The following is a 22092-nucleotide window of genomic DNA, read 5'->3' as shown; positions in this document are numbered from 1 at the left end:
GACCACAGAGTCCCTAAACGTCATTGAATGGTCTAGAGCCCAGGGCTGGCCAGCTCCGTGTCAACCAGCCAATGGTATCCCTGAGCCTGCTTTCTCACCAGTCACTAGGCAGAATACACACTAAGTTTAAAATCACACAGCTTAATAAACCACCATTTTCCACCAAAAAAAAAAAAAAAAAAAAAAATCACACAGCTGCGTGTAGCTTTTTGGGATTATCTGAATGTTTAAAAGTCTTTTTTCTAATTTTCAGAAGCAGGAAAACCCCCAGGAGCGGCCTCTTGTGTGTAGACTGATGAGCATGTAGTGGTTAGAGATGGGGAGGTGATGAGGGAAACAGAAGCGGACCCCCTTCCAAGGCCCAAGGAATGCGTTCCAGTTGCTGGGTTTGTGCGGATGCTAGTGGGGACGCTGGAGAGAGAGGGAGGGAATGCAGGAGGGGTAGGGGAGCTGCAGTAGCCATTATGGATGTCCTGTTATTCATTCAAAAACCACTGAGAGGTATTGAAGAGTGAGAGCCCCATTCCAGTGGGGGCTGGAAGATGGCACCTAGGAAAGGCTTTTTCCATTGGGCTTCATGGTCTGTCTGTGGATGGTCTGGTTGAGCCAACACCCCACAGCCACACAGTGCTCCCCTCCCAGAACCCAATCCAACTACTGTATAGCTTTCTTCTAGAACAATCTTCCAACACACACTCCTTAGTATTTCCCCAAGTGCCTACATGCTTCCTCCAGAGGCTTCCAAATCCCTGATTCACTTCAGAACTGCACTGGCCTTATATCCCAGTAATGAGGGAGCAGGAGGCTGGCTGAGGACAGAGCAGGGGCTGGCGCCTTGCACCCCCTCTCCACCCACTCCCCTTGGTAATATGTGTGACATTCCTCAGGCACCCCTGACTGCCCTAAAAGAACAAATGGTTATCTTGCAGAGATCAGACTCCTGTAAGGCAGGAGTCTCCCTTGGTTTGCAAATGTCCTTGAGATTTACAACAAAGAAGTTACCTTATCAATAGCCCAATTTCCAAAGACACATAACTCAGTTCCTCAAGCCCTAACGTCACCCTCCCCTCCATAAAAAAACCGAAGGAGGCCGAGGTAAAAAGAAAAGTAAATAAAGTTAAATTTCTTCTAAACCTAAATCTCACTAACAAGGACTCTTGATAGCAAGAATGTAACATTCCACCAGGAGACTCCCAATTGTCTTTATGTTAATGCCTCATTAGAGGGAAAGTGGCCTTGGCTTGATAGTAACCAGGCCTTCTATATCCCGATAGTCTTCTTTACCCCAATAGCCCTTCTGAACACCCCTTTGTCCTCACCTACCCAACTCCTGTGTATATAACCAGCCACTCCTCACAGGCCCTGGGCAGCTGCATCTCTGCCTGCCCAAGGGTCCTGTCCCCGTGCTCTAATAAACCACCTTTTTTGCACCAAAGATGTCTCAAGAATTCTTTCTTGGTCATCGGCTCCGGATCTCAGCCCACCGAACCTCCCCTAGGTTCTAGAACTTCATCACCAGGGCCCAAAGTCCTGACACCCATTCTCCCGCACCCCCTCACTCCCCCATTGCTCTCCATTTCAGCGTCTGGAGGCCCAGCCTAGCCTTCCTGTCCCCCCTCCTCCGATAATAGCTCCACACGTTCCCAGGCGGCAGTGTTCTGGGACTCCTCCGACTCCCGGTTCTGCCTGCTACTCCATCCTGTCCTGTTATTGCTGTGTATGTGGCATTGATGAAGTTAGAGAAGGCAAGCTGGGGACAAAGCAGAAGCTGACACCCCGCAACCCCCCCTCTATGGGTGTGTGTGACATCCTCAGGTACTCCTGGCTGCCCTAAAGGAAAAACAAATAGTTAACTTGTAGAGATCACCGTCCTCTGCAAGTCTCCCTCTGCTTACTTGCAAATGCCTGAGCAAGAGCTTCCAGAAGGAAATGTAAATACAATTAAGGTCTTTGTAACTTGCAGGCCAGAGGCCAAGTATACTGTTCCCCCAAATTCCCAACTATCTAAATGCTAATGCCTCACTCGAGGGGTCAACAACCTTGACAACAGCAAGGCCTCCGGTATCCAGAGAGACTTCTTTAGCATATAAAAGTTCTTTCAGAAACCTCCCTTTTTCCTTACCTCCTCCAACCCCCTTGTACACAATGAGCCTCATCTCACAACCCCTGGCAGCAGGCCCTTCTGACCACAGGCGCTTTAATAAACCACCATTTTGCACCAGAGACATCTCAAGAATTTTCTTGGTCGTGGGCTCAGTGGGACCTCACCCCACTGAACCTCATCAATATTCTACAACCCCAACAGCACGAGTGCACATCTTCGCAGGGACTGGAGTTCGTGTTCCCTGGGAGCAGACACTTGGCCCAAGTCCTCTCTCCCTTACAGGGCCCCGCCCTTGCTCTGCACTCAGCTGTTGTTCGATGCCTGAGTGAGAAAGCTAAGGGGGAGGCCCCCCGCCCAACGTTGTCCATCCAGACACCACCTACCCTTCCTTCTCGGGACCACACCGTGGATGAGAACTGCCCTCCAGAACTTCCCATGCGTTCCTGCTACACGTGTGACAGGTGGCGCAGCGCTGGGCCATTCAGTCCTCCTGATGAGGGAGGCTGAGGACAAAGCAAAAGCTGACACCCCCCTGCAGGCTTCCCCCACCCCCACTCCTGGTGGGGACACATGTGACATTCTTTAGGAATCCCCCAGCTATCTTAATGTTTATACTTTGGTAGAGGGGAAAAATGACCTTGACAATGGCAAAGGCTCAAGGTATCTTGTAGGTCCTCTTTAGCATATGCAAGTTCTATCGAAATCTCCCTTTTCCTTACCTCTGCCTACCCTATCCTATGTAACCTGCCACCCCTCACCACCCCAGGGCAGCAACTCTTTTGGCCCACGGTCCTGTCCCCAGGCTTTAATAAACCACTATTTTGCACAGAAGATGTCTCAAGAATTCTTTCTTGGTCATCGGCTCCGGACCTCACCCCACTGACCCTCACCTATGTTCTAGAACTTCGTCACTCCCTCTGGCCCGGCCTGGGTGGGGTGTCGGGACGAGATCCCATCTCTGTACATCGGCCATGGGCAGCAGGGCCATAGTACGTGGACATGTACTGGAAGACAGAAGTCACAGCTGCTATGTGGATGGGGCTGGCGGGGGCGGGGGGCGACAGATGTTACCCGGCGTTCCCTACATTCTCCGAGGCAGGGCCTTGTAAAGAACGCTATTGATGTATAACCCCATGTCCCCTAGGTCCATGTCGGGCAGGCAGTTTCCTGTTAGGTAACAAGTTCCCAGGTGCCTGCTGTTGTTCTCCATCCGAGAGCTTTCTCTAACACTGAGGACGCTTGCTCCTGTGCGTCAATGCAGCCCAACCTGGAAGAGCAGGGCAGAGATGCCACCCCTAGGGGCAACCCTCACCCAAAGGGGGGCGGGGACTGTGGGTTAAGTGGCCCGGGCTCCCCACCCCTGCCAGGAGGGTTCTGAGCATATGGGGTGGGTCAATTGGGCCCAGGTGACTAGACAGTGACCAACTAGCTAACATACCCTTTCTGCCACTTTTCACTTAGTTGACTTTTTTCCCCCTTTCATTCTGAACTTGGGTTTCGGGGCACCTGGGTGTCTCAGTTGGTTAAGCATTTCCCTTTGCCTCTGGCCATGACCCCGGGGTCTTGGGATCAAGCCCCACATCAGGCTCCTTAGGCTCAGTGGGGAGCCTGCTTCTCCCTCTCCCACTCTTGGTGAGTTTCCCCTGATTCCGCGCCTCCTTCCGGAAAGCCCTGCCCTAATCACGGCCGCGTCAGGGCGGACCCCACCGGTCACCAGGTGACCTCCATGACTCCGAGAGGCTGGGAGGCTGGGAGACGTCCTAACCTCTACGAGGGGCCGCCTTCCTCCAGCCCTCGGGTTGCCCAGCAACGAATCGTCGGGACCTCCCAATCCAAATTCGACCCTAAAACATCCCGGGGGTGTTTTAGGTCTGTTGACCAATCTTAAACCCCTGGAACTGGACCAGGACCTGCAAAAACGACGTTACTGTACTGTTGCTTGGCCACAATACCAATTATACAATCGGTCCCAGTGGCCTCCAAAAGACACATTTGACTATCAGATTCTCATGGACCTAGGCAATTTCTGCAAACGCCAGGGCAAATGGGTCGAGGTCCCCTTATGTCCAGGCTTTCTGGACTCTGCGCTCTCGCCCCTCCCTCTGCTCTCACTGCTCCACCTCACGGGTCATCTTGGCCCGCTCCCCTCCCCCTACCCTGCCACTCACTGCTCCCAAAGACCCAGACCTCTCCTGCCTGTCTCCCCTCTCTGAACCCCCAGAGAGCTTCACCCATCCACCGACGAGAGGGCCCCTGGTTCCTCCTCCTCCTTACCGCGATCCCTTACCCCAAGGTCCCTTAAGTTCAGGATTTCTGAACCGGCCCCCTCGTCTACCCCTCCCCCCTCCCTCCCCACTCCTATCTGAACTCCTGACAAAGTTATGAACTCCTGACAGTTATCCGCAGTAAACGGGAAACTCCAATCAAAGTTTACTGAAGGTCAAATAGACTCTTGTTATTTGTTAAAATCTGCTAGCAAAGAGATGACTAGAACTGATGGTTACTGTGTGTCTCAGAGTTTTAATGGGTAATTCTTAAGGTAGCTTTCAAAGTCTTTGGTAACTGTTAACCTAATGGCATAAAATACTAGAGCGCTGGTCTCTGGAACTAGGTTTACGCTTTTGGAATCTGTTGGTAAACATCTTTTGTGCTTCACTGAATTCTACTGTAACAGCCCCAGGGCTACTGTTTGAGCTAGATCCTTTCATAAAGAATGGAAGGGGAGACTGATCACCTCCCATTAGCCAGGGATACCCAAAGCGGGGGAGGCTGTCCAATCTGTTTGAATCTGAAAAGTGCCCAACTGTGTGAATGTGTCTGTGTGGCTCCACCCATACTAGGGCTCGAAAACCCTCCCCTGATTTAGTCTGGCCCCTAAGGGAGGTTGCTGGAGTTGAGGGAGTAGTTCAAGTTCATGTGACCTTCTCTCTACAAGACCTTTCCCAAATTGAGAAACGTTTGGGCTCCTTTTCAGCCAATCCTGATAACTATATCAAAGAATTGCAGTATCTGGCCCTATGACCTCACCTGGCATGATTTACATGTGGTCCAGACCACCACCCTCACCACAGAGGAGAGGGAACGCATCCAGGCTGCTGCCCCAGAGCACGAGGATCAGGTCCAGCTCACTGATGCTGCCATGCCAGTTGGAGCCCGGGCGGTCCCAGCTGTAGAACCAGGTTGGGATTATCAGGATGGCCAAGATGGCCACTGGCGCCGCGACTGCATGGTCCAATGTCTCACAGCCGGCATGCGGGCAGCCTCTAATAAGGCCATTAATTACGACAAGATTAGGGAGATTGTCCAGGCCCCTGACAAAAACCCCCGCCATGTTTCTTAACTGACTGACCGAAGCTTTAACCCAGTATACTCGCTTGGACCCCGCCTCCCCTGTGGGGGCCACGGTACTGGCTACTCATTTTATCTCTCAATCGGCACTGGATATACGGAGAAAGTTAAAAAAGGGTGAGGAGGGCCCTCAGACCCCCATTTCTGACTTGGTGAAAATGGCATTTAAGGTCTTTAATTCCCGTGAGGAGGCGGCTGAGCTTAAACGACAAGCCAGACTCCAACAAAAGGTTCAGTTGCAGACCCAAGCCTTGGTAGCAGCCCTGCGGCCGGCTGGCTCTGGGAGCCAGGAGAGAGGGACAACCAATTGCACGCCCCCAGGGGGGCTTGTTTCAAATGCAGGGCTGAGGGACATTGGGCTTGCCAGTGCCCCAATCCGAAGCCACCAACTCGGCCTTGCCCTCAATGCCATTTAATGGGCCACTGGAAATCCGACTGCCCTAACTTCGGGGTATCTTCGGTACCTCAACGTGGGGGACCCCCCGAGACAGTAAGTCCGGCCTTTCAACTGCTTGGATTGGAGGAGGACTGACGAAGTCCAGACTTGGCCACCCCTCTCACCCAGGCCGAGCCCAGGGTTACGCTCCAGGTAGCGGGTAAATCCTTTTCCTTTCTGCTGGACCCGGGGGCAGATGGTTAGGCCCGGGTCTGCGGATTCCTCCTTGTGAATTCACAGTGAACAGGTTTTGCAAGCCCTGTGGACAACTTCGATTACCTTAGATAAGGAAGGATGATAGAACAATGGCTGATGAAATTGGTGAAGAGCCTTTGGGTCAATAGGGAGGGATCCCGGATGTCAGTAATTAAGGTGTGCGCCAGATTGCCTGGCAGGGCAATCCTGTCCTGAACGGAGATCCACCCCTTATCTCCAATCTTTCCTCCCCATGCCTGGAGAGCTTGTGTTTCCTCTGTAGAGTAGGAAGGCTGGTGAGGGGTGACTCGAAATCCCTTGGCCCCCAGGAAGTTCTGCCTTCCTACTCGGGACTTCCTCGTACCTCACCAATTACTGTTATGGGGATCGATGGGACCTCCTCCAATCCTAGGGTGACCCTTCCCCTTACCTGTAGCCTGGATGGGTTCCCCTTCTCCCACTCGTTCCTAGTGATTCCTTCCTGCCCGGCCCCTCTACTGGGGAGGGACAGTCTCCAGAAACTGAGGGCAACTATCTGTCTCTCCCCTTCCTCCCCTCCCTCCACCTCAACCCGCCTCATCCTGCACCTCTCCACTCCCTCGACCCCCGCTCCAGATGACCTACCTGCTGTAGATCCTCAGGTGTGGGACATCTCAGAGCCCATCATCGCTTCCTCCTACCTTCCTACCTTCCTACCTTACCCCGGTTAAAGTACAGCTTAAGGATAACTCCCAAGTTTCCCTCTCGAGCTCAGTTCCCTATTTCCTTAGCCCACCGCCGGGGCCTAAAGCCTATCATAGAAAGGCTTAAACGTCAGGGACTCCTGATCCCCATCAGTTCCCCCTGTAACACCCCTATCCTCCCAGTACGCAAGCCCTCAGGGGCTTATCGATGAGGCCGTGGTCCCCCTCCACCCAGTCGTTCCTAACCCCTACACCCTATTGTCTCACGTTCCCCCAAACACCTCTCACTTTACAGTACTGGACGTAAAGGACGCCTTTTCACCGTCCCCTTGCACCCTGATTCCTATTTTCTTTTTGCCTTCACCTGGGAGGATCCCGACACGCACGCTTCTGGACAACTAACTTGGACTGTCCTACACCAGGGGTTCAGGGACAGCCCCACATTTTCGGCCAGGCCTTGACTACAGACTTAACAGCAATGCGTCCTTATGGCCAGTATTCTACTACAATATGTGGATGACCTCCTCCACATATTGGAGGAGGAGCCCCTCCCTCTCGGTCTCCCAGGACGACACCCCCACCCTGCTTAACTTCCTAGGGGCCAAGGGATTTCCAGTCACACCTCACCAGCCTTCCTACTCTACAGAGGAAACACAAGCCCTCCAGGCATGGGGAGGAAAGATTGGAGATAAGGGGTGGATCTACATCCAGGACAGGATTGCCCTGCCAGGCAATCTGGCGCACACCTTAATTACTGAAATCCGGGATCCCTCCATATTGGCCCAAAGGCTCTCCACCAATTTCTTCAGCCATTTTTCTATCCTTCCTTATCTAAGGTAATCGAAGTTGTCCACAGGGCTTGCAAAACCTGTCCCACTGTGAATTCACAAGGAGGAATCCGCAGACCGGGGCCTAACCATCAGCTCCGAGGCCATCAGCCGGGGCAAGACTGGCAACTGGACTTCACTCACATGCCTCGCCATAAAACCTTTCGCTACCTATTAACCTTGGTTGATACATTCACAGGCTGGATCGAGGCATACCCCACGGCCCAAGAAACAGCAGACGTGGTGGCTACAATACTCATCAAGCACATCATCCCGAGGTTCGGATTGCCCCGGACCCTCCAGTCAGACAACGGACCCACCTTCATCTCCAGTGTAACCCAATAGGTTGCTGAGAGCCTCAATGTAACCTGGAAACTTCACATCCCATACCACCCACAGTCATCGGGGAAGGTAGAAAAGGCCAACGGGCTGCTCAAAGCCCAACTCACCAAACTTACCCTAGAGACCTGTCTTTCCTGGCCCACACTTCTGCCCCTGGCTCTCACCAGACTCCGGGCTACGCCCATTCGAATTACTACACGGCCGGCCCTTTCTTACAAATCATAGCCTTCCAGCCATTTCCCTGCCTCTTTTATCCTAACCACCTTATCTCACTCTACATTGTAGGGATACCCCTCCCTATTGACTGGCCCTCCCCAACTTCACGGCCACAAATAATACGGTCCATATCGGCCCCATTGGGGAAAACATACCAATTATTAATGTGTCCTCCCCCGCTTACCACCGCAGCTGCCAACATCCTAACTCCTCCCTCCCGTACTGAACTCCCTCGGGAATATTTCTCTCATGTCCTCAGGGAACCTATTGCTGCCTGACCACTAACGACTCCCTAGGCTGTATATTCATTCTACTATCTCCCTCTACCACCATCTACTCTGAATCCCAGCTGCTATCCATCCTATTCCCCCAACACCGTGGAGGAAGGGCTGCCTTCCTCCCATTCATAACAGGGGCAGGAGTAGCCACAGGGATGGCAACCAGAACAGCGGGGATAGGGACTTCCACAGACTTTTATTACAAACTCTTCCAAGCCCTGAATGATGATGGCACGGATCGGATCGGGTTGCTGACTCCCTCACAGCCCTACAGACGCCAAGTCACCAGCCTGGCAGCCTTAGCTCTACAGAACCGACGGGCCTTAGACCTTCTGACTGCCGAAAAAGGGGGGACCTGCCTATTCTTAAATGAAGAATGTTGTTACTTTGTTAACCAATCAGGTATAGTTACTTCCAAGATTAAAGAACTCAGGGATCGGATCTAAGCACAGCGGTGAGACACACCCTCCTGGAGCCTGGACCCCTACACCTGGGGAAGCTGGCTGCTCCCTCTGGCGGGACCTGTATGCGTAATCCTCCTTCTAGTCTCAGTTGCTCCCTGTCTTTTCCGGTACTTGCAAGGTCGCCTACAAGAACTTGCCCCAGTGTCTGTCAATCAACTCCTCCTTCAGCCCTACTCTCACCTGCCCACTTCCGACTACCCCTGTGACGACGCCCCCCACCAGCAGGAAGTAGCCAGAACTGAGTCAAAGGCCCTGACACCATTATATTAAGCAAAAGGTCGGAATGTTGGGTTGGCAGAAAGGGCTACTTAAGATGGTGAAAGTTCCCGCCACAGGACCTGAGCTCGGACAGGAGAACAAAGGCCCAAGCAGGAATCTGAGACCCCTGCCCCGGGCTCCAGTGGACCAATAGGACCCCAACGAGCAGGCGAGATATCCGAATAAGGGAAACTTGCCAAAAGACCCCTGAGCTCCCCTCGAGACCCCTTAAAAGCCCCCTCCTCCCTGCCTTGGGCGCGACTTCTGCCACTCCGCTTTCCAGAGTCGCGGAACCTCGCCCGAGGGTGCCCACCTCCTCCCGGCGCAACTTTCCTGGCTCGCCTTCTCCTGAGCCCTGAAACTTCGCCGGAGAGCATTTTTAATAAATCTTGCTTTGCACCCACTTTGCCTGGTGTAGTGTTTATCACGCTGGAAAAACTTTACAGAAACTTTCATATGTTATTTCCTGTGAACGAATAATTGATGTCCTTTGCTCCTTCTCCTGGGTTGTTTTCTATTTTACGGAGATTAGCTTTTTCTCTAAGATATGAGTTGTCCGTATTTTCCCCCCATTTTTACCATTTGTCTTTCTTAAGGGTCTAATATTGACCAATTCTCATTGCCTAGCAGAGATTCTGGCCCAAACAGCTTTGTGGGGGAAACCAGCTTGTCTGGAGCGAGGCGGCTTGGGATGACTGCTCTGTGCCTCACACTCACTGCGAGGACCTGAGTCAACTAAGTCAACAGCGGATGAACCTACACCCTCCATTACGGAGCCTGGCTCAGCACACTGGACGGGAGGCTGTCTAGGGGCCCCTCTTCTTATGCAGACACAGGCTGGGCTGTCTTTATCTGGCTCAGGAGGGAACTGGAATGACACAAGACCTGCCTGCCCCAGAGCCCTTTTCAGGCTCACAGCTGCTGTAATGCACACAGACCTGCTCTATTTGCCCCCAAAGGTGCTGCCTTAGCTGGCGGGCTCTATCCCTTGGCACTCCTCCATCGGGATTGGGGCTGGGGACTAAAGCCAGTGGTCATGTGCTCCAGAAGGATGCTGCCATCTTCATAATGCTCAACTTCAATACAAAGTGCTATCAGAGGGGCTCTTGGGTGGCTCAGTGGGTTAAAGCCTCTGTCTTTGGCTCAGGTCATGATCCCAGGGTTCTGGGATTGGGCCCCGCATAGGGCTCTCTGCTCAGTGGGGAGTCTGCTTCCCTTCTCTCTCTGCCTACTTGTGATCTCCGTCTGACAAATAAATAAAATCTTCAAAAAACAAACAAAACAAAGTGCTATCAGAGCCTAGAACTGTGGAAGGAATAATGAGCCTGTGTTCTGGGGAGCCTCCTGTTTCGGGGAGACTCTCAACAGGCATGAGACAGCACACTCACCTTGGATAACACAAGAAGGGTCTCCCAAGGAGCTGTTTACAAAATGTGGGCGAGAACTATACTGTAGGGCCAGGAATGGTGCAGCTGGCACCAACCACCCCCCAGGCGAGGAGGAGAAGAGGAGGCTCTTCTGAAGACCTAGAAGAACCAAGGCATGTAGAGGCTCTCTGAAGAGGCATTGCGTGCGACCTCTGAAGGGGAATGTGTAGCCAGCCACAGGTGGCCCAGGAGGGAGAGAGCCTGGGGGCATAAGTACCCCGACTTCTCTCTCTCCTCTCTCCCTCTTCCAGCATCTGCTATGGCTCCCCATGGACCATGCGGAGCCAGAAGCCACAGGCAAGAGGGTGCCCGAGGAGGAATGCGGCCCTCAACAGCTGCCAATCAACCTGGTCTCAGTGTTTTGTTGAACACAAGTGATTTCACGGGACAGCAACATCAGACCAGAGCATTCTGTCAATACGATGGATGGAGATGACACAAGGTCACTCAACAGCTGTGTATGAATGTGGAGGAAAACATGAATGCCATCCTCGCCACCGCGGGGACCAAACATCCCGCCAGGAGCGAGGCTTCGGCAGACTGTTGAACCTTCACCCGTTACAGCCTTTGCCTCCCTGCACACAGTCTTCCTCCTCCATCAGACCTATTAAACAGCTGGATAAATAACACCTCCCCCACCTCCCTGGGAGCTCCCAGTCCAGAGCAAAGCCCTGCTTCCATAAGCCCTCCCCCAAATTCCCTGACACAAGCCCAGGCTCTATGCCACGACCTCTATGACACCCTTTTCTGGAGACACCCTGCAGCTCCCACCTGGCCCACGCTCCCCTTGCTGCAACAGGTCATAAAGACCACCTGCTCGGCCGCGGGTGTGTGCCTGGGGGCCTTCGGCTGGAGAACCTCCGCTGCCTACAGGTCAGCGTCCCGGGGCCTACAGCAGTGTGCACACAGAGGGCCACCGAAGCTACTGGGAACACAAGTAAACCCTCAGACCCCACGGAGCAGAACGAGAAAGTTCTTTACCTGATACTACAGGGTCAGGAGGAATTCTTCCTGGAAGAAAACCTGTGTCTTTCTCAAAGGCATCACACAAACAGCTGGAAGGTGGGGGAAGGAGTTCCTAGTGACCAGCCAGGAGACTTCTGACGTGGATTTGGAGCCTGAACTCTGCATCTGCCCCAGGTCCCACGGAGACATGAGCAGAAGCCCCGGAGGCCAGGGGCTGAGAGGTCAGAGTACACTCAGAAGGGCTCTGGACCGCTACTTAGTACATAATCTAGCCTTCCATTCAGCCCCCTATTCTCTCTCTCTGATGTACTTCAATCCTTATTTTTTGTTTCATGCCTTTTAAAATAAGTGGCAGACATCAGTGCATTTCCCCTGGATACTCAGCTCACCCATCAAGCAGAAGAATGCAGTTATGAAATTCTCCAGGCACCAATACAGCACTCGAAATATGTGTAGGAATACCTTTCTGCTGTCCACTCTGAATGATCAGTGGATTATTTTTATCTGGGGATCCACAGCTCCTAAATACCTGGCCATTCCTGACATTACTGGCAGTGGGGCCCAAGGCACCTGGCCACGCCCAATGAGAATCAAGACTGCCTCCAAGAGGGCTTCTGGAAGCAGGAGGGCTCCCTTCTGTCCTTTCCCAGCACCTGCTGGGAGAAGTGCTCCTGCAAGAAGAAACCAGACGTTCTTGAGGACCCGAGGGCTCCAGAGATCCCTCAAAGAATGACAGGCACAAAAGCCATAAAACTGTGAAGGACTGAGGACAGGGATGGGGCTGAGTTCAGAGACACAGTAAAATAGGAGTGGGCATGGCATGACAGAGGAGTGAGGAAGCGCCAGTTAGCTCGGAATGTAAAAATCTGGCCTGTCTGGTAGGCAGGCTCGGATAATAGACACATTTGCTAAAGCCAACTGCATAGCTAACAGGGAATACTGTCTCTCCCCATGTCATGGGGCCCCCACAAAGATGCAAATGAGCCCTTTCTCTGAGTGCTTCCTGCTCTCTTACTCGCTGGGAAATGTGATCTTTCAAATCCACAGGCTACCAAAATGAGAATGAAACACTCCATTCTTGCCTGGAAGATCCACGTTAATTTGATGCGCAGCAGCAGCCTGCATTTCCAAACTGGATGTTAAACTTCAGGCAAGGGCTGCGGAAGGCGCATTTCCCCCCACCCGCCCAGATACTGCCTGACAGACATGCCAAAGTCCTAGACTTGTTGATAAGGTCATGTGCCCAGGCACATGACAAGGCGCACGTCACCAAATTCCTCTGATGTCATTTGCATCAAGACGGGTTCCTGAGCTGGGGAAAGTGAGGAAATGTTTGCAAACATTGCCTCCCTGAAGACCGGTTGCTATGTCTCCATATTCCAGAACACGGCATATATATTGCTTAGACTATTGCTAGGTACTGTAACAATGATATTCCAAAATGTCAGGGCCTTAATTCAACAGTAATCGATGTCTTGCTCACTTCATTGTCATTTGCTTCTGGTTGGCAGGTAGGTTTTGCCGGTGTGACCCCTTATCTGGGACTCCCATCTCTCACAGCAGAGTCCTCCACATGGGGCCAGAAAGAAGAGAATGTGACCATTTCCTAAAGGCTTTGGCCCAGAGGTGACACACCTCACTTCCACCCATATTCTATTGCAGAGAATCAGTCTGTGGACCAACCCCCCTCCAAGATGCAAGGGATACTGGGAAATGTGTCCCGTCCTGGTTCCCCTCTCCATCCTCCACCACTGCTGGACAGCTAATCACCAGAGATAATGCTATTCTCTGGAAGGAAAACATGAATTTGGTGGATGAGTTCCTCAGCCTCAGTGGGGAAAGCTGTTGTTACTCGGAGCACACCTGAGAGGTGAGCCCCACTCGAGAGAACAAATAAACCTTGGCAGTCTCTTCTGCTTTTGTGTGTGTGTTTGTTTGTTGTGACGTTGTATTCAGCCAAGAGAGAGGTACTCTCCAGAAATGCTGTTCTCAGCTCTGGCGATGGTAATTTCGAACTGACAGAGTCTGAAGGCTTGCAAAGACAGGCTAATCCATGCATGGAATGGAGCGAATCCCTTTAGCCCCTATTTCTGTTTGTTTTAAAACTAGACCTTACCTGAGGCCAATTTGTGGAATTTGAGAAGTTTGACTTCAGGATATCCAGTCTCCTCTGGGTACTGTTTCAAATGCCCAGGCCCTGCTGACTTTTTAACCCGACCCCTTATCAGATGAGCTTCTGTAAGGTGAAGCCTCTTGTATTTCGCATTGGTGTACTTGAGCGGAACTGGAGTTAGTGCCTGAAAGACGGGGAGGTACCCAAACCACTGGCTGAAGAAACAGAACAAAAGAGAGAGTGAGGGAGATCGTCATTATCTACCTTAAAAACTCATTTGCTTTACTTTTTTTTTTTTAAGATTTTATTTATTTGAGGGAGAGAGAGAGAGAGCAAGAAAAGGTCAGAGGGAGAAGCAGACTCCCCATGGAGCTAGGAGCCCAATGTGGGACTTGATCCTGGGACTCAATTCTAAGACTCCAGGATGATGACCTGAGCCGAAGGCAGTCGCTTAACCAACTGAGCCACCCAGGCGCCCTGCTTTACTTTTTTTTATCCTGCATTTGAAATCTGTGATTTCTAATTGTTGAATAAAAGGCTACATTCCTCATTAAATAGACTTCATGAAATAGTAAGTAGGTTGGAAAACAGGTTTTCCCTTCCCGTCCCTGGAATTATCCCTTATCCAGATTCGGCCCTGGAGTTAAGCAAGGGTCCTTGGTCCTCAGTCAGGTTCCTTCCCACCCCCCACCCCCCATGCTCAGCAATGATGACGCTGCTCAAAGTCACAAAATAGGAACCTCAGATATAGCCAAAATAATCCCCCAACTAATCAATGGCAAGGATTTACCATTCTTATATTTAAAAAAATAATGGTAATAACACCTACTTTATACTGGGTGCATGTCTAGTAGACAGGTTTCTATTGTAACCATGCCTCAAAACAAACACCAAACATCTCAGGGGATGGTATCAAGCCCATCTAGAGCTCTGGCCCACTTCACCAATATTCCACTGGCCAAGCCCAAAGTTAAGGAGGTGTGGCATGAGGTGGGGGGGAGTGGGTGGCTCAGTCGGGACGCGTCTGCCTTTGGCTCAGGTCATGATTTCAGGATCCTGGTATAAAGCCCCAAGTGGGGTGGGCTCCCTGACCAGAGGGAAGCTTGCTTCTCCCTCTCCCATTCCCCCTGGTTTGTGTTCCTTCTCTTGCTGTCTCTGTGTCAAATAAATAAATAAAATCTTAAAAAAAAAAAAAAAGGAAATGTTGCACGGCAAAGACACATGGCTGACAACAGAAGAATTGGGGGGAATTGGTCCTATGCACGACAGAAGAGCTCTGACCACAGAAGTAGCATGCGTTAAACACAAAACACACACACACACACACACACACATATACACACACACACTCCCAACACCAAAGGAAACCCGGCTGAATTACTTTTCTCCTAGTGGCCTGCCATCTGCGCATATGCTCCACCCAACTGGAAAGTCCTTGCTTCCATCCTCCCCATTTCCATCAGCATCTAAACCACCAGCCAGTCCTATCAGCTCGACTTCCAAAAAAACCCTGATTTACATTCTGAGACTGCACAGTTCCCACCACGACGCAAGCCCGCGCCACCATCTCTGGCACAGCCGGCAGCCGCTGTCTCCCTCCTCTGCACTCGGTCCTGCCACGCGTACCTCACATCACGGGGAAGGAGGGTCATCAAGGCAGCCTCCCCACATGCCCCCCAGTGGTCCTTGGGTCAGGGTAGGTAGTTACTGAGGCTCTAACGGGACGCCCAGAGGCCAGCAAGGAGGAGGCCACGGACCGCCGTGGGGAAGGTCAGAAACCTAGCGAGAAGCCGGACCCCACCAGACAGGCCCAAGATGGCGGCGCCACAACCGGAAACCCCTGAGCCTGCTTCCGGCTCCAAGTAATGACTATTCCCGCCCGATAACAACTGTCAGTAAAAGATAGAAACCCACCCCCCAGGTGGTGCACCTCTCTCTCCCCCTCCCCTTCCATCTCACCAGAGTGTACTTTTCATTTTAGTAAACTTTCCACGGTGTCCCTTGTCCACTCTGCTGCGTCTTGAATTCCTGTCCTTGAATTCCTCCTCCTGACACGACCAAGAACCTTTGGTGTCTCCTTCAGCTCTGGCTGGGTCAAGGCCCCATGGCCTGGGGTCTTCCCGGTTCAGCTGGCAACACTTGCAGCTTATATAAGATCCAAGTTCCTTAACCATTCTCCAGAGCGTGCTTCCCTGAGATGTGGGTCTCCATGCCCCCTATGGGGATCTCATTAAAATATAGACTTGACTCCGTAAATCTGGGGTGGGGCTTGAGACTTGCCATTTTGAGTGAGCTTGGTGCTTCAGGCTCATGGACCCCAGTGGAACATCCTCTATGACCTGTCCCCACCTCCCATTCCCCCATTTACCCTTCAGTCACCTCCTTTCAAAGGCCTTCTGTCTATTCCTTTTCCGGTGAAAGCTTTCCAGCTCCAAGGGCTCTGCTCCACTGCCTGCACACTCTCCTCTCAGAAGATGCCTTATTTCTCATCATTCCTGTCTCAGCTCAGCTCAGCCAGCACCTCCTCAAACAGGCTGCTCCTGACCGCCCCATCTTGCTGGAGAGTTTCTCAACCTCAGCACTATTGACATTTAGACCCGGACAGTGGGGAGCCGTCCTGTACGCGGTCTGATGTTTAGTAGCCCCCCAGGACTCTACCCTCTAGGTGCCAGGAGCATCACCCCCCCAATTTGTGTTAATCAATTATGCCTCCCTATGTGGCCAAATGTTCCCTGAGGGCGGGTAAATCATCTCCATCCTGTCTGAGAACCACTGCTCTATCTTACCTCTTTTCAATTTTCTTCAGGCATCTTGTTTGTTTCTTATCACTGTAGAGCATGAACTCTATGTCTCCGTAGGTCTCAGTCGACTCTTTCCCTGGTGCTTTGAACAGTCTCTGATACATTGTAGGGGTTTGCTAATTATTTGTGGAATGGATCAATGTATGTATCTGTTCCCAGATGAATTCCTTTTTTTTCCTTCCCAAATGAATTCTTAAAGTTTTGTGCAATTTTGTAATTGAACAGTGTACTAGGTAGATGTTCATGCCATTTTTTTGAGCCTATTTAAAAAATTTGTATTAAGGTAAATTCCGAATAGACACGGAAGTAGAGAAAATAGTAAAAAGAATCCTTTAGGGGGCGCCTGGGTGGCTCAGTGGGTTAAGCCTCTGCCTTCGGAGCTCCGAATCGCTCTCTGCTTGGCTGGGAGCCTGCTTCCCTCTCCCTCTCTCTGCCTGCCTCTCTGCCTTGTGATCTGTCTGGCAATTAAATAAATAAAATCTTAAACAACAACAACAACAACAACAAACAAACAAAACCCTATAGATGTCATTAAAAAAAAAAAAGAAATGGATTTAATAAAAGTGTAAGATCGAGTAAAGCTCCAGCAGTCTGGACAGCCCCACCTCAACTTTTTCTCTTCATTTTTTCACGTATAAAGTCTGTTTTCTGTTTTAATCCACAGTATTTCAGGTTGAACACAAAAGTGCGTAGGAATCATGATCTAACTGGGTTTTTGTTAGGAAAAAAGGAAACAGTATCTATACTGTTTGTCATTGACCATTGTCATTTGACCATTGTCAAAGGTCAAAGAGAAAACCACAGGCCTCAAATGGGGACACTTACCAAACCAGGGCTTTAGACCTGACCGAATTGCACTTCTAATCTCCCCCAGAAATGCAGTCTTAACAGGTCAGTCAGAAACCTTCTGGTCCCCACCAAAACGAGGTGGTCTTCTCCCAGGGCCTGCTCCAATTCCTCCTCACAGTCCTGGGGTGAAGGCAACTTGGCCTTTTGTTTTGCTAATAACCTCCTTGCGCCACCTTCCTATAAAAGCCTCCCATTTTATAGCGCCCCTCAGAGCCCCACCTACTTGCTAGATTGGAAGCTTCCCCGTTGAGGGCTTGCCCAATAGAGCCTATTAGGTCTTCAAATTTATTTAGTTGGATTTTTTATCTTTGACAGATGTGAAGTATCCTAACTGCCACCCAGACAGTTACGTCCCCCCCCCCATAACTTGTTTCCTCCCTTCCCCGGCTCCCTCCACCTCTCGATGCTTCTGGGGCGGACCTCCAGCTCTCTCTCTCCCCCGTCTCTCCCTTCCCTGCTCCCTCCACTTCTCACACCGCCTCTCCCTCCGTTCGGGTCCCACTTGGTCATTTTTAGGCTTCTCCGCCCCCTAGTGGCCGCTGCGCGTGTCTGCACGCGCACCGCGCCGCGGAGCAAGCCACCTGTGCAGGGAGATCAGCGAAGGGTCCTGGCAATGCACAAGTCAAGGACTACACACCGTGAGGATCCTAAGAACTGAAAGACGGGGGTTTTGCCGGCAAGAACGTTGTAATAGAATTAGAAGATCCCGTGAATCTGTTTGGATTCTGTGGGCCACAAACTCAGGAGTTAATGTAGGGGCTCCCTGTTTCCTCGGAACTGTATCGCACTTAGGGGATGAAGAGAAGAGTTCTGAGCTGTGCCCGCGAGGCGAAGAGTCGCCGGCTCTCGATTGCCATCTGGAGGAACTGGGACGCCCAGCTTCCTGAACGGTGGGAAAGAAACGTTGGTTGTTCAGCTACCCAGTCTGTGCTGTCTTTTCTCTCGCTTCCTGAGTGGGATGAGACAGGTGTGTTTCCAACGGGAAAAGGAAACGGACTTTGATAAACCGACAAGAGCAGCCTCTGCCGCAATAATGTACCATTTATTCTGGATCCCAGGAGATCCACAACCAAGGGAAAGATGTGTAGCCAGTCTGAGAGTCTGCTTTCCCGAGCGGCTGCCAACCCTGTGGGTAAACTCCCTAGTGTTTGTTCTCTGTAGGGAGCAGTACACCTGATGTGGTGGGGAGGGGGTGTGGTAACCCCTGGGAATATACAATGTGGAGGGCAAGCGGACCTCCCACACAGAGCCCTGAAGTGGCTGTGTCTTGGCTCTTAATTTAGTTAGTTTTGATAGGTAATAAATAAATGTATGAATAAAACATATAGTACGCTAGAGGCTGCTAAGTACTACAGAGAACAAGAAAGCTAGGAGGAGAGGTGTGCAGAGAGGGAGGCATAGAGCTTTGATCAGAGTGGACGGGGAAGCTGGCAAAGACCTCAAAGGTGAGGGGACATGCTCTGAAAAAATCTGGTGAAAGAACAGCCCAGGCAGCAGGAACAGCAAGTGCAAAGGCCCTGAGGTGGGACCAGCCTGGAGCAGGGAGATATTGCGGAAATTAACTAATCCTGCCAACAAAAGATATCTCTATACCAATTAGAAGAGGGAATCCAATTTATGACTTACTTAAACACTATCACATTTACAGGTGTATAAGGTAGCACAAAAGTGCTGAAAATTCTGGAAAGAATTCACACAAATTTATACAGTTAAAAATAATTTGCCTGGTAAAATGTATCCATTCAAAGTTCCATTCCCCACCCCCCCCCACAAAGGATATACCTTGTATCTTTTGTATAGCTCATGAATGGCATGGGTTTACAGCCAAGGGGCAGACCGGGAATTGTAAAATCAAAAAGTGTGACCTCATATTGAACATATTGTGTTTTTAAAGAGATGCACTAAGGAAGTAAGGGTGAAGAAGACATTGCCTCCCTTCACAAAGAAACTTCCGTGATTTTTCCCTTACTGAGGCCAGTGCGGCAGGGACAGAGCACAGAAAGGAAGGCGGGTGGGGAGACGCCAACCTTACCCACAACACACCCAGTGTGTCATTTTTCGCATCCAAAAAGGGGACAGTGAAAAGTTATCATGTTGCCCCTATATGGCTGTCTTTTCTAACCTCCAGTTCCTCCTTATGTGTGCCCTCTGCCTTTCTTTTTTAATGAGTTTTGTATTTTTTTTATTGTAGTGAAATATACCTAACCAAGTTTTCCATTTTGACAAATTTAAAGTGTAAATTCAGTGGCAAGAAGAGCAAGACATTGCTGTGAAAACATCATCACCATCCATTCTCAGAACTTTTTATCATCTTAAACTAAAATTCTGTCCCCATTAAACAACTCCCCATTTCCACCTCTCAGTCCCTGTGACCACCATTCTACCTTCTGTCTCTGAATTTGACTATTCCAGGAACCCCCATGTAAATGGAATTCTCCAGTAAAATATCACAAGTACAGTGTCTGAGTCCCTGCTTTCAACCTTTTTGATTATACGTATACCTTGAAGTAAAATTGCTGGTCTATATGGTGATTCTATGTTTAATTTCTCAAGGAACCACTATACCGTTTTCCAAAGTGGTTGCGTCATTGTACATTTCCACCAGTGATGCAAAAGAGTGCCAAATTGTCCGTATCTTGCCAACACCCAGGGTCCTTTGTCTTTCTTTTTTGGTAATAACCACCATAATGGGTGTAAATCTTTCAATTTAGTTTTAAACACACAGAATTACACTTGACACGTTTTCCACCCCAAACACAAATTTATGTTGACATGGCAGAAGCAGCCCAAAACTTGGCCTGCCCAGCAGGTGGGGGAGGCTTGAGGGTGAGGAACCAGGAGAGAACCCAGCCAAGAGGGGGGACCCCTCAGAGGAGGTGGCGGGGTGGTCGGTGTTCAGGTGAGCAGTCAGGAGATTTCAGCACAGTATCTGGTTAAAGAGGGTGTGAAGATCTCATGAATGAGGTGTGTGACAGGAACAAAGACATTTGGAGCCTCCGGCAAGCTACTGAAATGGTGGCAGTCTGTTGGCAGGTGGGTGATGGTGGGCAGGAGATGGTCTGTGGGAGGGGCCTGGCCAGAACCAAAGGGCTTATTCCTTACTCAAGAAGGAGTCCCCTTCTTGAGCTCTCCAGGACTAGATCCAAGTTTCTGGAATAGGTACTAAGTAGAAACAGAAAACTTGTACACAAAGACAATGCCAGCTATCAGAACCGAGGCTCAAGATCAAAGTAAACTATAAAGGTGATTTGGTGCTAAGACCCTGGCTGGGAGGGATCCTGAAAATTCACTTGCCTGAAGACTTAGATTGGAATAGAGTAATTAGCAAAACCAAGTCTGCAACGCCTGGGACCATGGGTCTCTAGGAAAGAAAGTGCTACGCCTGCCGCAAGACAAAGCAAGGGGTGAGATGCTCTGGGAATGTGTTTGTGAGGATGAATAACACTTTAATTTAAAAATATTATCCCAAACCACTCCAATACAGAGCTTTTTTTTTTTTTTTTACTAATTTAAAAAATTTTTACTTATGTATATATATAAAAAATAGTTCTACCATTTGATATAAGCCAGTTCATTTGATTCTGTTTGATGACAGCGAACTCTAAATCCATGGAAGAAACTAACAAGTGACAAACGTACATTTTACACAGTCTCTGCCAAACCAGGCTGGTGATGTGTGTAAATGCTTTTAAGAATTCCAGCAAGCCTTAGGGGCACCTGGCTGGCTCAGTGGGTGCAGTGTGTGACACTTGATCTTGAGGTTGTGAGTTTGAGCCTCACGTTGAGTGTAGAGGTTACTTAAAAGGATTTTACCAAGCTTTATAGTGATAGTAGTTACACTGACATTTATTGAAAGTTTATCTACTTGTTTAATAACTTCTACACCTGCCATGGGGTTTGAACTCACAACCCACAGATGATAAGCTGCGTGCTCTCTGCACTGAGACAGCCAGACACCCCAGTTACCGTTATTGAGAGCTTATTGTGAGCCCTGTAGACATCATTCTAAACATAAATAAATATATAAACTCATTTAGGGCACATGACATGTATGAAGGCAATGCTAGGCGGCAGGCACTACTGTTACTATCCCCATTTTACAGGTAGGTGAGGAAAGTATAAACGACAACTCTCAGCTAACATCGATCACGCTGAATTTTCCGGCAGCAGCACGCTTGTACACCCATTTTTTGGTAAGAGGCCTCAGATTCTCCCAAACCTTTGGTGGTTTACTTTCTGAAAGGTCGGTTCTGAAAGGCCGGTTCTTCTCACCTCCCAGTGCTGCGGGCTCCAACACATCCCTCTTCCAGGTCCCTAACCTCACACCGCGCTGCCCCCGCCTCGACCTCCTTCCGCACCAGCTGCAGTCTACGCTCGGGAAACAAATTCGAACTTCGCCCCGGTAGCCCTGACAGGCGCGAGAGAGGACACGTGATTTTTCTTTGCTACCTCCCCTACCTCCCCTACCTCGCCCTTCAATAAATAGCCGTATTTCTAAAAAGACAAAATGTCCATTTTTCTAAAAAGACCAAAAACCAACGAAACTCCTCCAAACATCTTTTTTTTTTTTAATGTATCTGGAGGAAAACAGGAATGAAAAAGGATCGGAAGGGCTGTAAATAGAAGCAACTGGGAAGCCGAATCGGGGAGTGATCGGAGGGACAGCATTTTGATCGAGGAGGCAGCCAGGCACTATATTTATTCACCTACGTGATCTTCACCGCGCGCAGAGGATTAATTTCATGGATCAGGCTGACAGGTAAAGAAATCGGGGGCGCCCTCGAG

The sequence above is a fragment of the Mustela erminea genome, chromosome 4, assembly GCF_009829155.1.
Source record: "Mustela erminea isolate mMusErm1 chromosome 4, mMusErm1.Pri, whole genome shotgun sequence".
Lineage (NCBI taxonomy): Eukaryota > Metazoa > Chordata > Mammalia > Carnivora > Mustelidae > Mustela > Mustela erminea.
This window is presented reverse-complemented; position numbering follows the sequence as displayed.